The sequence below is a fragment of the Barbatula barbatula genome (genome assembly GCF_947034865.1).
Source record: "Barbatula barbatula genome assembly, chromosome: 5".
Lineage (NCBI taxonomy): Eukaryota > Metazoa > Chordata > Actinopteri > Cypriniformes > Nemacheilidae > Barbatula > Barbatula barbatula.
The window spans coordinates 1,506,855-1,520,021 of NC_136769.1; the positions used below are offsets into that span (position 1 = coordinate 1,506,855).

Below are 13,167 nucleotides of genomic sequence, written 5' to 3' on the forward strand. Positions count from 1 at the left end.
TTTTAAGATGGCTTTTATGACTAGAAAGTTGAATTTCTTGAACTCTTGAAGTTCTTGACATCTGCTGTACATTGAAATTTTTTTATTTGTTAATAAATATGCCATTGGGCTAACATTGACTTTACCTCTGAGTTGTTTGTTGCGGGGGATGGGGTTAATTGTACAATGATTGTAACTTCACAGTAAATGGAAGCTTCATCTGCATTACTTTTACAGTAAGTTACTGGACAATTTTAGCATGACTTCCACAGTATACATTTTAAATTCACAGTAAATTATTGTCAACTTGTCTATTACTTTCATAGTACATACTGTAAAAGTACAGGGCCTTGTTGTAATGATGTACAGCAAAAGATTGTAATTCCCCAGTAATGTACTGTAATATCACAGTAATTGTTTTGTCATTGAAGCTGTGAAGTTACAGTATACAGTTGTGCTTTTACAACAATGCATTGTAATATCACAGACATAATATTACAGTAAATTGCTGTGAGTATATTTCACAGTATATTGCTGTAATCCTTATTGTGAAAGTCATGCAAAATTTATCCAATTATTTATTGTAAATTCACAACGAAAAATTTAACAGTGTACAAGTTCATTGGGTGCAACTCATTTACATTTTACCCATAAACCTCTGCTATTATTAACGTAAATAGTTGAGGTAAAATGGCTAGGGGCGAAACGTACAATAATAAAATAAATTACCTGAACATATAAACTGTCTGATTTAATTACCATGAGGGTGCTCCTCAAGACTAAGACATTGGAAGTCATTGAAGTTATTGAAGGGAGCTCTGTAATACCCCGCTGTCTCGTCCCACTATTGGCTTGTTTGGCTTCCCATAGTTTGCGTGATTCAAGCAAGTAGAACATTTTCGCTGCGTTTACCCACCAGGAGCTTGATCTACTGTAATAGTGATGTGATTATGACATAGCGAGCGGAGGCAGACCGAAACAACAACGAAGGACTGCGCCTCTGAATGATTTGATGGATCCAAACACAGCGCTGAACAAGTGTAAGATGATTTCTTTGTCTAGGTATACAGCTTTCATGAATTGAAGGGTCTAGTAGACGGAGCAATCAGAGGAACCGGGGACCAAGAATGACACAGACACAGAAGTGTATTTCACTCAAAGTCAAAGTTTACTAAAGATGGGTTCAGTATATATATATGCATAAGTGAGGAAGTGACGAACATATCACTTATATCTGCACATCTCACACAATAACAAGATAACACAATAAATCTGACATTTGTTAGGTCAACGTGTACTGAGCACGCCGTCATAATGGAGATCCCTCAGACAAAACATATATCTGTCCTTACATGTTAAGACAGCTGGGACACAGATAATTCTGGATTCTCACAACGAGTCTATATGTCTAACTTCAGCCTTCCATAGCACATAATGCGCATACAATCTCAACAAAATCCATGTCCTCCATTTCGCAATTAGATGGGAGCCACCTGACAGAAACCCCTTCCATGACGCCCGGTGTGCCAGATAACCAGTCCAGCCCTGGAATCCTGAGGTTACTCATAAGCCCTTCCACACTGAAGTCATGCAAAAGACACTGATGACACACTAAAGTTTTCTCACCAGTGAATCCTCATGTGTGTCTGAAGGTTTCCTGTTTTTGTAAAACTCTTTCCACACTGTAGACACACATGAGGTTTCTCTCCAGTGTGAATTCTCATGTGTGTCTTAAGGCTTCCTGTTTGTGTAAAACTCTTTCCACACTGTAGACATACGTGAGGTTTTTCTCCAGTGTGAATTCTCATGTGTGTCTTGAGGTAACTCATATGTGTAAAACTCTTTCCACACTGTAGACATGCGTGAGGTTTCTCTCCAGTGTGAATTCTCATGTGTGTCTTAAGGCTTCCTGTTTGTGTAAAAGTCTTTCCACACTGTAGACACACATGAGGTTTCTCTCCAGTGTGAATTCTCATGTGTGTCTTAAGGCTTCCTGTTTTTGTAAAAGTCTTTCCACACTGTAGACACACATGAGGTTTTTCTCCAGTGTGAATTCTCATGTGTGTCTTAAGGCTTCCTGTTTTTGTAAAAGTCTTTCCACACTGTAGACACACATGAGGTTTTTCTCCAGTGTGAATTCTCATGTGTGTCTTAAGGCTTCCTGTTTTTGTAAAAGTCTTTCCACACTGTAGACACGCGTGAGGTTTCTCTCCAGTGTGAATTCTCATGTGTGTCTGAAGGCTTCCTGTTTGTGTAAAACTCTTTCCACATTGTAGACATGTGTGAGGTTTCTCTCCAGTGTGAATTCTCATGTGAATCTTAAGGCTTCCTGTTTGTGTAAAACTCTTTCCACACTGTAGACATGCGTGAGGTTTCTCTCCAGTGTGAATTCTCATGTGAATCTTAAGGCTTCCTGTTTGTATAAAAGTCTTTCCACACTGTAGACATGCGTGAGGTTTCTCTCCAGTGTGAATTCTCATGTGTGTCTTAAGGTTTCCTGTTTGTATAAAAGTCTTTCCACACTGTAGACATGCGTGAGGTTTCTCTCCAGTGTGAATTCTCATGTGCTGTTTTTCACTCTTTTTGTCTCCTGTTCTCAAAGCTTCTTCCAGTGAAACTTTCTGGAATCTTTGTGCACGTTGATGTTTCTGATCAGCATCTTTTACTTCATCTTGACTGTCCTTATTCACTTCCATCATATCTGAAGTGAACAAAACTATCTGTTAAACACAGTTTTACAATTGTACAAAACAACATCACAAGACAAGATCACAGTTTCATTTTCAGGGAACACAGTCATTCAGTGCACTGAGTATTGCTTTGGATAAAAGTGTTTGCCATGTAAGATGAACACATCCTAAGAGAATATTTTAACTTTATTCTGTTTAAATTACAACATAAAAATCACTCAGACTACAGTAATTACATTTTCAGCAGAAAAAGATACAAAACTGTAAATTATTCATCGTGTAAACCAGAGAGCAAATATATGTTTATTATAATCATTTTTGTTACTGAATGATGTGTTTTATAATTAAAATAATTACTGCCATGATATCTCAGTGGTTTGGATTGAATGAATCAAGTATAAATCAAGAATCAATGCAAAACATTTTCAGGTACAAAATAAAAGTCATCAGATGTGAAATAACACTACATAGTCTTCACTGTATAAATTGAATATAGATCAATCCTTATTAGAGTCACACCAGTCAAGAGCATTGAGTGACGATTGTCTTTGTCTTCTGTTGTTTTATTAACGATAATAACAGACTGTGATTTATAAAGCTGCTGTCACTTTAAGTTCAGTACAGCAGAAACGATGCCCCCAAAAATATAGTCGAGTAAAAGAAAGAATAACAACTAAAAACCAACAGACTGTGTCTCATGTAGTCGAGTAAAAGAACAAATGCATGTTTTCTTTTCAATAAGACGGTAAAAAACCAACAGACTGATGAAAATGTGAAACAAAGGGTCAAAATGCTGTGCTCTACAAACTCAAAGCAGAACGATGGTCACCTTATAGCCAAACATGTGATTCTATTGAACCTTTACCAGATCACAACCAGATCAAGTTATGATCATTTGATGCAGTTTAGTGATTCACTTTCAGTTCTAATCTTCTGCATTTGTGGTTTATCAAATAAATGAAAGCTTAATAATTCCTCCACTGTCAGAAATAAAGATTTAAAAACAGAAACCAACCTCTGTGTTCTTTAGTCCTCTGAGTTTCTGTTGTGTGTAGTTCTGGATCTCTCGTGTTCTCAAGCTTCTCTTCCACAAACTCCAACAACTGTGTGAAGATTTCAGTTCTTACACCTGAAGTGATTCTTCTGCTTGTTGCTTTCTGGTATTTATTGGTGGTTTGATGTAGGAGGAGCTTTACTGAAGGTGTCAATCACTGTTGGTGTGAACTGGAGATGTTAGAGAGACATTGTCAATAACTCAACTCAGCTTCACTTATATAACATCACTAAAAACAACAATTGTTGACCAAGATGCTGTCCACTATATCAAATACCAACATTTATCTCCATGTGTGACATAAATGACAAAAACATCTCGGCCACATCACAAATCAACTACAGAAACCCAAGCAAAGTGAGAGCAGTTGTCATAAAAACATCTAACAATGTTCAATTTCTTTGGTTTTATTCATGATGGATAAATATTCAACTGCTTATTATTTATTATTATAATATTCTTATAAATATCAATGATTGTAGCGTTTGGAATATCGATACACAATCATGAAAAAATATTGCGCTGTAGTCTATCGATATTTTTGATGAGAGTTAAATCATTCAATAACTTCTGAAGGACTTTGATTTGACCGGTTACAACAAGACCCTCAGGTTATAAAACTGTCTGGTGTTTTAAATCACAGAAGTTTTGAGCTTTTAAAATCGATATCAAATTCTGCCTATTTAAAACACAAACATCTGTTTTGTGAGGACATTTCCATGAGAGTTTAAGATATCAGCATAATGAAGGAGGTGAAAATGGGAACTATGGGTGTAGAATAATGACAGCTGTTAACACTGATGTGTCTGTTATACTGAAACAAAAAGAAAACGTTCATGATCATCAGCAGAAGACCGGCAGCTCTATTAACACCAATGGATGTGTTTTCACTGTTAGGCTAATGTCACTAATGAAACAAACCTTTCAGGACAAACATACAAATCAGGATTTTAAGTCTCAGTATATATGAACTAAACATATGTTTATCATTGTTATATCTTCCTCACTGTGCTCCTGTGTTTTGTGTTCATCTCTTGTGCTAAGACTGACTCAACTCTGAATACATCAGACCAAATCCCTCTGAATTCATCTGATCCGACAGAAAAGGTGCATCATGTCAAGACCATATTATATATTATACTGAAGGAAACTAGGCTTTATATTTAACTGTATTATTAAGGCTCGTTACGTTATAATGTTGATTCTAGTTTGTAATAATGACACTTTTCCGCATGTTCACAAGACCGTCAAGAATCCTTGAAATGAAACTTAACGAGAGAATCCGCCGGTCGTTCATTCTCTCTGAACGGATTTGAAACGATACAGCGGCGTCTTATAATAAATTCGTTCCCTGAACTTTTCTCCGCGATTAGTTGAGTTTTAAACGTCTGAAATGTCACATTGTTCGTCAACAGACTCATTGAAAGCGGTCACAGCAAACAGCGCATACAGGCGCGCAGACAGCACTATAGTGACGGGGAGACAAGACCCCTCAGACTCATAGTGACCCGATCTGCCCCTCACTGTCCCAACGAAAGACGACAAACATCAAACATCTGTAAAACTGAGGATTCATGAGGATGTCCGCTATGTACATTAGCCTGAGTAGTGACGGACAGGCCCGCAGCTGCTTCAGTATTTTCCCGTCACTGCTTCACAATCGTGTCGGTCATCGACGTTCAGTCTCTGTGTGCTGCTGCCGCTGCGACTCCTGGCCCCGCCCCCGGGGTCCTACGAGGACCTGTTAGCTGCCTCAATTGTGCCTGTAGTAGCGGTAACCATAGTGATCAAATACCGTCGTCTATGACTGAACTGGTGATATTTGTCGACTGATGATATTACAATAACTTTTCTTGAGGTTTTTCACCAAACAGTTTTTCTGTGCAGCATACGAATGGGTTATAAAAATGATTTAATGACACAATGTTACAATCAGTATAACTGTTTATAAGTATTTTTATGTAAATAATCATTATAGCATGTTTGAGAATACTTTTCAACCTTTTACAGCAACATAAAATCCAATGATGTCTGTAAGACCTAGAGGCCTAAAGTTGAATAAAGCTCAGAGGATGAGGCACAGAAAACCTCTGACCAGTGTATCTTATCTTTTTAAACATGAGGTAATGATGCGCCGACCACGATTATAAACGTATCCTGTTGCCTAGGATCTACTGGTGGCGAGGCAGAATAATTGGGTATTAAAAATAAGAGATAACAGGAACTTATCTGATTGGTACAACAGAAACCCCCCTTGCATTAGTTTCACTATAACTATGGGCTGGAAAACACTGTCATTTCAGATGCTTTGGGAAGATCTCAACTTGCTTTGATTCAAACAAATAAAGTTTTCTCTTTGACACCTGGACCTTCTTTATCTGAGCGATTCTTTGAAAGCACAAGATCAACTTTCCATGACAAGTGTAAGTTGTTTGTACTGTACATTTTTATTTGTAAAAATATATTGTTGCCAACACGTGTAAAATTGTGTTTTTCCATCTTAAAAATAAATCTAAACTTCGTCATGTGCTGTCACCATCAGATGCAGAGAAGCTTATTCATGCCTTTATGACATCAAGACTAGATTACTGTAATGCACTATTAGGTGTTGCCCTGCAGGCCTATTACAAAAACTCCAACTGGTCCAAAATGCGGCAGCTCGAGTTCTTACACGTACAAGAAAGTATGAGCATATTAGCCCAGTTCTGTCAACCTTGCACTGGTTACCTATAAAGCATCACATTAACTTTAAATTCTGCTTATTGCCTATAAAGCCCTTCATGGTCCTCACTATTTGAGTGAACTTCTCTTGTATTTCAGTCCTTCACGTCCACTATGCTCTCAGGCGTCCGGTCAGTTGGTAATACCTAGAATTTCAAAATCAAGTGCAGGTTTGGAACAGTCTTCCCCACACTGTCCGGGAGTCAGACACACGCTGTCAGTTTAAATCTAGACTAAAGATGCAACTTTATAATCTTGCAAACACTACAGTATTATAATATAAATATATTCTGAAAGGTTTAGGCTGCACTAGTTAGATCAGCCGGAACCAGGAACACTTCCAATAACAACTGATGCATTTGTTGCATCAAAGAGTGCAGAACAGAACTCTACTCTCAGCCAGTCTTGTCTCATTGTTAGATGTTTTTATGACAACTGCTCTCACTTTGCTTGGGTTTCTGTAGTTGATTTGTGATGTGGCCGAGATGTTTATGTCATTTATGTCACACATGGAGATAAATGTTGGTATTTGATATAGTGGACAGCATCTTGGTCAACAATTGTTGTTTTTAGTGATGTTATATAAGTGAAGCTGAGTTGAGTTATTGACAATGTCTCTCTAACATCTCCAGTTCACACCAACAGTGATTGACACCTTCAGTAAAGCTCCTCCTACATCAAACCACCAATAAATACCAGAAAGCAACAAGCAGAAGAATCACTTCAGGTGTAAGAACTGAAATCTTCACACAGTTGTTGGAGTTTGTGGAAGAGAAGCTTGAGAACACGAGAGATCCAGAACTACACACAACAGAAACTCAGAGGACTAAAGAACACAGAGGTTGGTTTCTGTTTTTAAATCTTTATTTCTGACAGTGGAGGAATTATTAAGCTTTCATTTATCTGATAAACCACAAATGCAGAAGATTAGAACTGAAAGTGAATCACTAAACTGCATCAAATGATCATAACTTGATCTGGTTGTGACCTGGTAAAGGTTCAATAGAATCACATGTTTGGCTATAAGGTGACCATCGTTCTGCTTTGAGTTTGTAGAGCACAGCATTTTGACCCTTTTTTCACATTTTCATCAGTCTGATGTTTTTTTATCGTCTTATTGAAAAGAAAACATGCATTTGTTCTTTTACTCGACTACATGAGACACAGTCTGTTGGTTTTTAGTTGTTATTCCTTCTTTTACTCGACTATATTTTTGGGGGCATCGTTTCTGCTGTACTGAACTTAAAGTGACAGCAGCTTTATAAATCACAGTCTGTTATTGTTGTTAATAAAACAACAAAAGACAAAGAAAATCGTCACTCAATGCTCTTGACTGGTGTGACTCTAATAAGGATTGATCTATATTCAATTTATACAGTGAAGACTATGTAGTGTTATTTCACATCTGATAACTTTTATTTTGTACCTGAAAATGTTTTGCATTGATTCTTGATTTATACTTGATTCATTCAATCCAAACCACTGAGATATCATGGCAGTAATTAATAAACATACATTTGCTCTCTGGTTTACACAATGAATAATTTACAGTTTTGTTTCTTTTTCTGCTGGAAATGTAATTTCTGTACATTCTGAGTGATTTTTATGTTGTAATTTAAACAGAATAAAGTTAAAATATTCTCTTAGGATGTGGTCGTCTTATATGGCAAACACTTTTATCCAAAGCAATACTCAGTGCACTGAATGACTGTGTTCCCTGAAAATGAAACTATGATCTTGTCTTGTGATGTTGTTTTGTACAATTGTAAAACTGTGTTTAACAGATAGTTTTGTTCACTTCAGATATGATGGAAGTGAATAAGGACAGTCAAGATGAAGTAAAAGATGCGGATCAGAAACATCAACGTGCACAAAGATTCCAGAAAGTTTCACTGGAAGAAGCTTTGAGAACAGGAGACAAAAAGTGTGAAAAACATCACATGAGAATTCACACGGGAGAGAAACCTCATGTATGTCTACAGTGTGGAAAGACTTTTACACAAACAGGAAACCTTAAGAGACACATGAGAATTCACACTGGAGAGAAACTTCACGCATGTCTACAGTGTGGAAAGAGTTTTACACAAACAGGAAACCTTAAGATTCACATGAGAATTCACACTGGAGAGAAACCTCACGCATGTCTACAGTGTGGAAAGACTTTTACAGCAACGAGTAGCCTTAAGACACACATGAGAATTCACACTGGAGAGAAACCTCACGCATGTCTACAGTGTGGAAAGACTTTTACAGATCCGAGTAGCCTTAAGAGACACATGAGAATTCACACTGGAGAGAAACCTCACACATGTCTACAGTGTGGAAAGAGTTTTACACATATGTGTCACCTTAAGACACACATGAGAATTCACACTGGAGAGAAACCTCACACATGTCTACAGTGTGGAAAGAGTTTTACACAAACAGGAAGCCTTCAGAGACACATGAGGATTCACTGGTGAGAAACCTTTAGTGTGTCATCAGTCTTTTGTATGACTTCAGTGTGGAAGGGCTTATGAGTAACCTCAGGATTCCAGGGCTGGACTGGTTATCTGGCACACCGGGCGTCATGGAAGGGGCTTCTGTCAGGTGGCTCCCATCTAATTGCAAAATGCAGGACATGGATTTTGTTGAGAGTGTATGCGCATTATGTGTTATGGAAGGCTGAAGATAGACATATAGACTCGTTGTGAGAATCCAGAATTCTCTGTGTCCCAGCTGTTTCAACATGCAAGGACAGATATATGTTTTGTCTGAGGGATCTCCATTATGACGGCGTGCTCAGTACATGTTGACCTAACAAATGTCAGATTTATTGTGTTATCTTGTTATTGTGTGAGATGTGCAGATATAAGTGATATGTTCGTCACTTCCTCACTTATGCATATATATACTGAACCCATCTTTAGTAAACTTTGAGTGAACTACACTTCTGTGTCTGTGTCATTCTTGGTCCCCGGATCCGGTTCCTCTGATTGCTCCATCTATTAGACCCTTCAATTCATGAAAGCTGTATACCTAGACAAAGAAATCATCTTACACTTGTTCAGCGCTGTGTTTGGATCCATCAAATCCTTCAGAGGCGCAGTCCTTCGTTGTTGTTTCGGTCTGCCTCCGCTCGCTATGTCATAATCACATCACTATTACAGTAGATCAAGCTCCTGGTGGGTAAACGCAGCGAAAATTTTCTACTTGCTTGAATCACGCAAACTATGGGAAGCCAAACAAGCCAATAGTGGGACGAGACAGCGGGGTATTACAGAGCTCCCTTCAATAACTTCAATGACTTCCAATGCTGTAGTCTTGAGGAGCACGTCATCCTCCTGGTAATTAAATCAGACAGTTTATATGTTCAGGTAGTTTATTTTATTATTGTACGTTTCGCCCCTAGCCATTTTACCTCAACTATTTACGTTAATAATAGCAGAGGTTTATGGGTAAAATGTAAATGAGTCATGAACTTGTGTATGTTTTAATTGGTCAGTGCAGCAGATTGGTTGGTGCTAGGAAATTGAATCGCGCAGATGACATGTCAGCGCGGTGCGAGCTCTGTAATAACCCGCTGTCTCGTCCCACTTTTGGATTGTTTGGCTTCTCTTACTAACGCTCAATTCACGCGAATCACACTGCAAGTAGGTGTACGTCTATCACCAGGGAGTCAGTCAAGAGAGAGTGAGTACACTGGTCCATGGCACTTAGTTCTCAGCTTTGTAGGTTTTTTTGGGAATGGAACAGTAGATGTGCATATCTACAGGGACCGCAAGGATGGTGTACTGGTTGGTTGTGTCCGACCGATTGTGGTGGGCCGGTCTGAGCAAAAATGCCAGCGCCCTTTTTTTGTCCTAGTCCAGCCCTGCTCAAGAAGGATACGAGAACTCAGAGCGGAGAGAAACATTTCACAGTTGAATAAACACAAGATAACACTTACTGTTCTAGTTGTGTTTGTTTTTAATCTGTACTGTATCATCATACATGTTTTACAGGAGACTGCATGGAAGAAATAAATCAGTTCAAGCTTTAAAACTTGCTTTGTTCTGTATTTAAGTTCTAGTTGTTTAAACCATAAACACACCAAATACAATAACTGCAGAACGTAATGTGAATAAAGAGCTAAATATATTTTCCTAAATACTGTTCATAATCATCAAATGTCAAAGTCTGGTAATACAGCCATTAAGCTCTCACACAATCGTTTCTCTAAATGTCCTCAATATCGGTTCTTACGAAGTTCATAACAAAACCAGAATGAAGAAACATTCGTCTTTTACAATTATGTCTTCAAATATGATCTCAGGTGAAGGACACCACTAATGAATGATGTGATTTTAATGATCAGTCTAATGCTGTAAATGCTGCAGAGAACATCTTTAGCTTTACTATAATTATAATAACTATTGATGGAAATCTCTTTGAATCTCATTTGTGATTTCGTTACGGAGATAAAGGATGGGATCGGGGGTCTTACATCACTTTTTGTTCTTTTTCTATGGCATCTGACGGTTGGACCCGCAAACAGTATACGTCCATAATGGTGCGTGACGTCAGGTTAACAAGCAGATTGGATGCCAGGCTCATTAGTATATGAATAAGCATTCATGAGACGCTTTGCATTGACTATTTATGGGTAAAAATGGGCGTGTACAGGGTGGGATATGAGGCTGATTCACATATGCACACTTGCAGGGATCTGTGTTTATAAAGGGAAGATTGCGTGCAGGTGCAAAGTGTTCTAAACCTAGATTTTTTGAGTACACCCTTTTAAGTATTCTGACGTATATTCACGTTTAGGAAGGTTTCTACGCACAGTTTTATAAATGAAGCCCCAGATCAGCCGCTGAAACTTCAGAGTTCGTGAAAGGAGTATGATGGGAGGAAGACAAAACTCATCAGTAAAACTTAGTTTATTGTATCAAGCTCAGACAATCACCTTTAATGATGAGCTGTAGCTCGTGAAAAAACAAAAGAAGAACAAGCTCAGATAATCCGTTTGGCTGATATTATAGGCTAGTCACTAAGGCATATTGAATTGAAATGTTGCTTTTTCTTTTGCTCGCATGTTGATTGATCACTATGTGATCACTTATGACAGGAATTGATGTTCCTGATATTTGATTAGGCTATATATAGTATTAGGCCATAAATCCATACCTTTTAATTCCATTGCTTTTTAACTATATTTTAACTCTTTAGCTTTTAGTATTAACAATGTATAACATTTACATTTTTACATTCTTATTTATATCTATTTATTTTACCCCACAACAGATCAATTTACATTTATTCATTTGACAGAAGCTTTTATCCAAAGCGACTTACAAGTATTTGGTTTACAGTGACACATTACTGCAGAGCAATCAGGGGTAAGGTGTCTTGATCAAGGGCACTTCAGTCATGACCTGCTGACACTGAGATTAGAACCAGCAACCTTCTGATCACAAGCCCAACACTCTAACCACTGGTTGTGATGCTCAATTTTGAAATTTTAAAATTTGAACATTCAACCTTAAACAGCTGTACAGCAAACAAAGTTCATTTTAAAATTTATTTAATTTGGATTTACATTTAAACTGAGTAATTAAAAAACATTACTTTGAAAGTTAACACAATCCTTTATAAAATATATAAAATAATTAAATCCCCTATTTAAAGAGATCTTTCAGGTGTAAAACAAAATAACCTCATATTCTACTCAGCCTTAAAGCCAGGGACATGCACAGGGGGGTTGCTCAGGTTGCCCGGGCAACTGCCCATATGCCCTTCTCGACTCACGTTGCCCTTCTGAGGTGGAAAACAAATAAATAAATCAATCATGTACAATGGATGCGTCTAGATAAAAAAACGCAAAGCCTCATTCACTTCCATATTCGGGCAACGAAAGTGAAAGTCAGAAGGGGAAGGGCAAACTCTGTTTACATGAGTGCAGCGCTGCACGCGACCGGCACCTGAGCTGAGCCTGCATGAGCGGCCCTAGAAGGAGATTGTCGCGGTTGTCCATATCCATATTCTCTGTTATCTCTGATTAACAAATGTTTCTGTATTCATTATACATTTTTGTAAGTTTTCACTTATATAACAGAATAAATTCCATTTGCAGTAAAGTTAAATTGTATTTACATGACATGAGTATAAACTTCAATATTAAACATATTTGTCTCAACTTAAATGCTTAACTCCTATGAACTGAAACTGTATTATAGTGCAAAATGACCACGTGCGTCTACTACTACCACGTGCGTTTCACCCAAAGCTGCATCTGCAAACTGCTTTAACTCGATGTATTACGGGTAATAAATAACACTAATGTACAGTCTTACACACACACAAAGTAATAAACTCAGACATATTCCCAAACAATTAAGACTATATAAAAGAAAACATTAGCGTTAGCGTCGGCCGCCATTTTCCCAACGTTATCATTAGACATGACCATTTACACACTTAACGTACCGTTAGCTCATCAAACACACATCACTTGAGATTCATTTTTGCTTATAACCCTCTGTATTCATATAAAATATGTCAAACTAACCTGAACAATTGGAAATATGAGAGTTAGAAAGTGACGCAGGACAACTGTTGCTCTTCTTCCATTTAACCGGAATATGAGCTAATTTTCCGCTTCGCTAAGGGTCCCAGAGTGACGCGGCTGAAAGGTACTGCCACCTTGTGTCTATTATGGGTAACAGCATGTAATAACGCACTTTGTGTATTCTCTCAATAGTA

General features: G+C 37.8%; 1 long non-coding RNA gene across 1 annotated transcript in view; it reads right to left on the reverse strand.

Moving 5' to 3' along the window:
* Nucleotides 1-1,131: 1,131 nt before the first annotated feature.
* Nucleotides 1,132-13,167, reverse strand: part of LOC306894146 — a 171,683-nt gene continuing 159,647 nt past the window's right edge. Inside the window, exons 5-6 of the long non-coding RNA XR_013786661.1 lie at nt 1,913-2,333; nt 1,132-1,661 (exon numbers count right to left, since the gene is read on the reverse strand). This is a non-coding gene — a long non-coding RNA (uncharacterized lncRNA). The remainder of the gene's footprint in view (nt 1,662-1,912; nt 2,334-13,167) is intronic.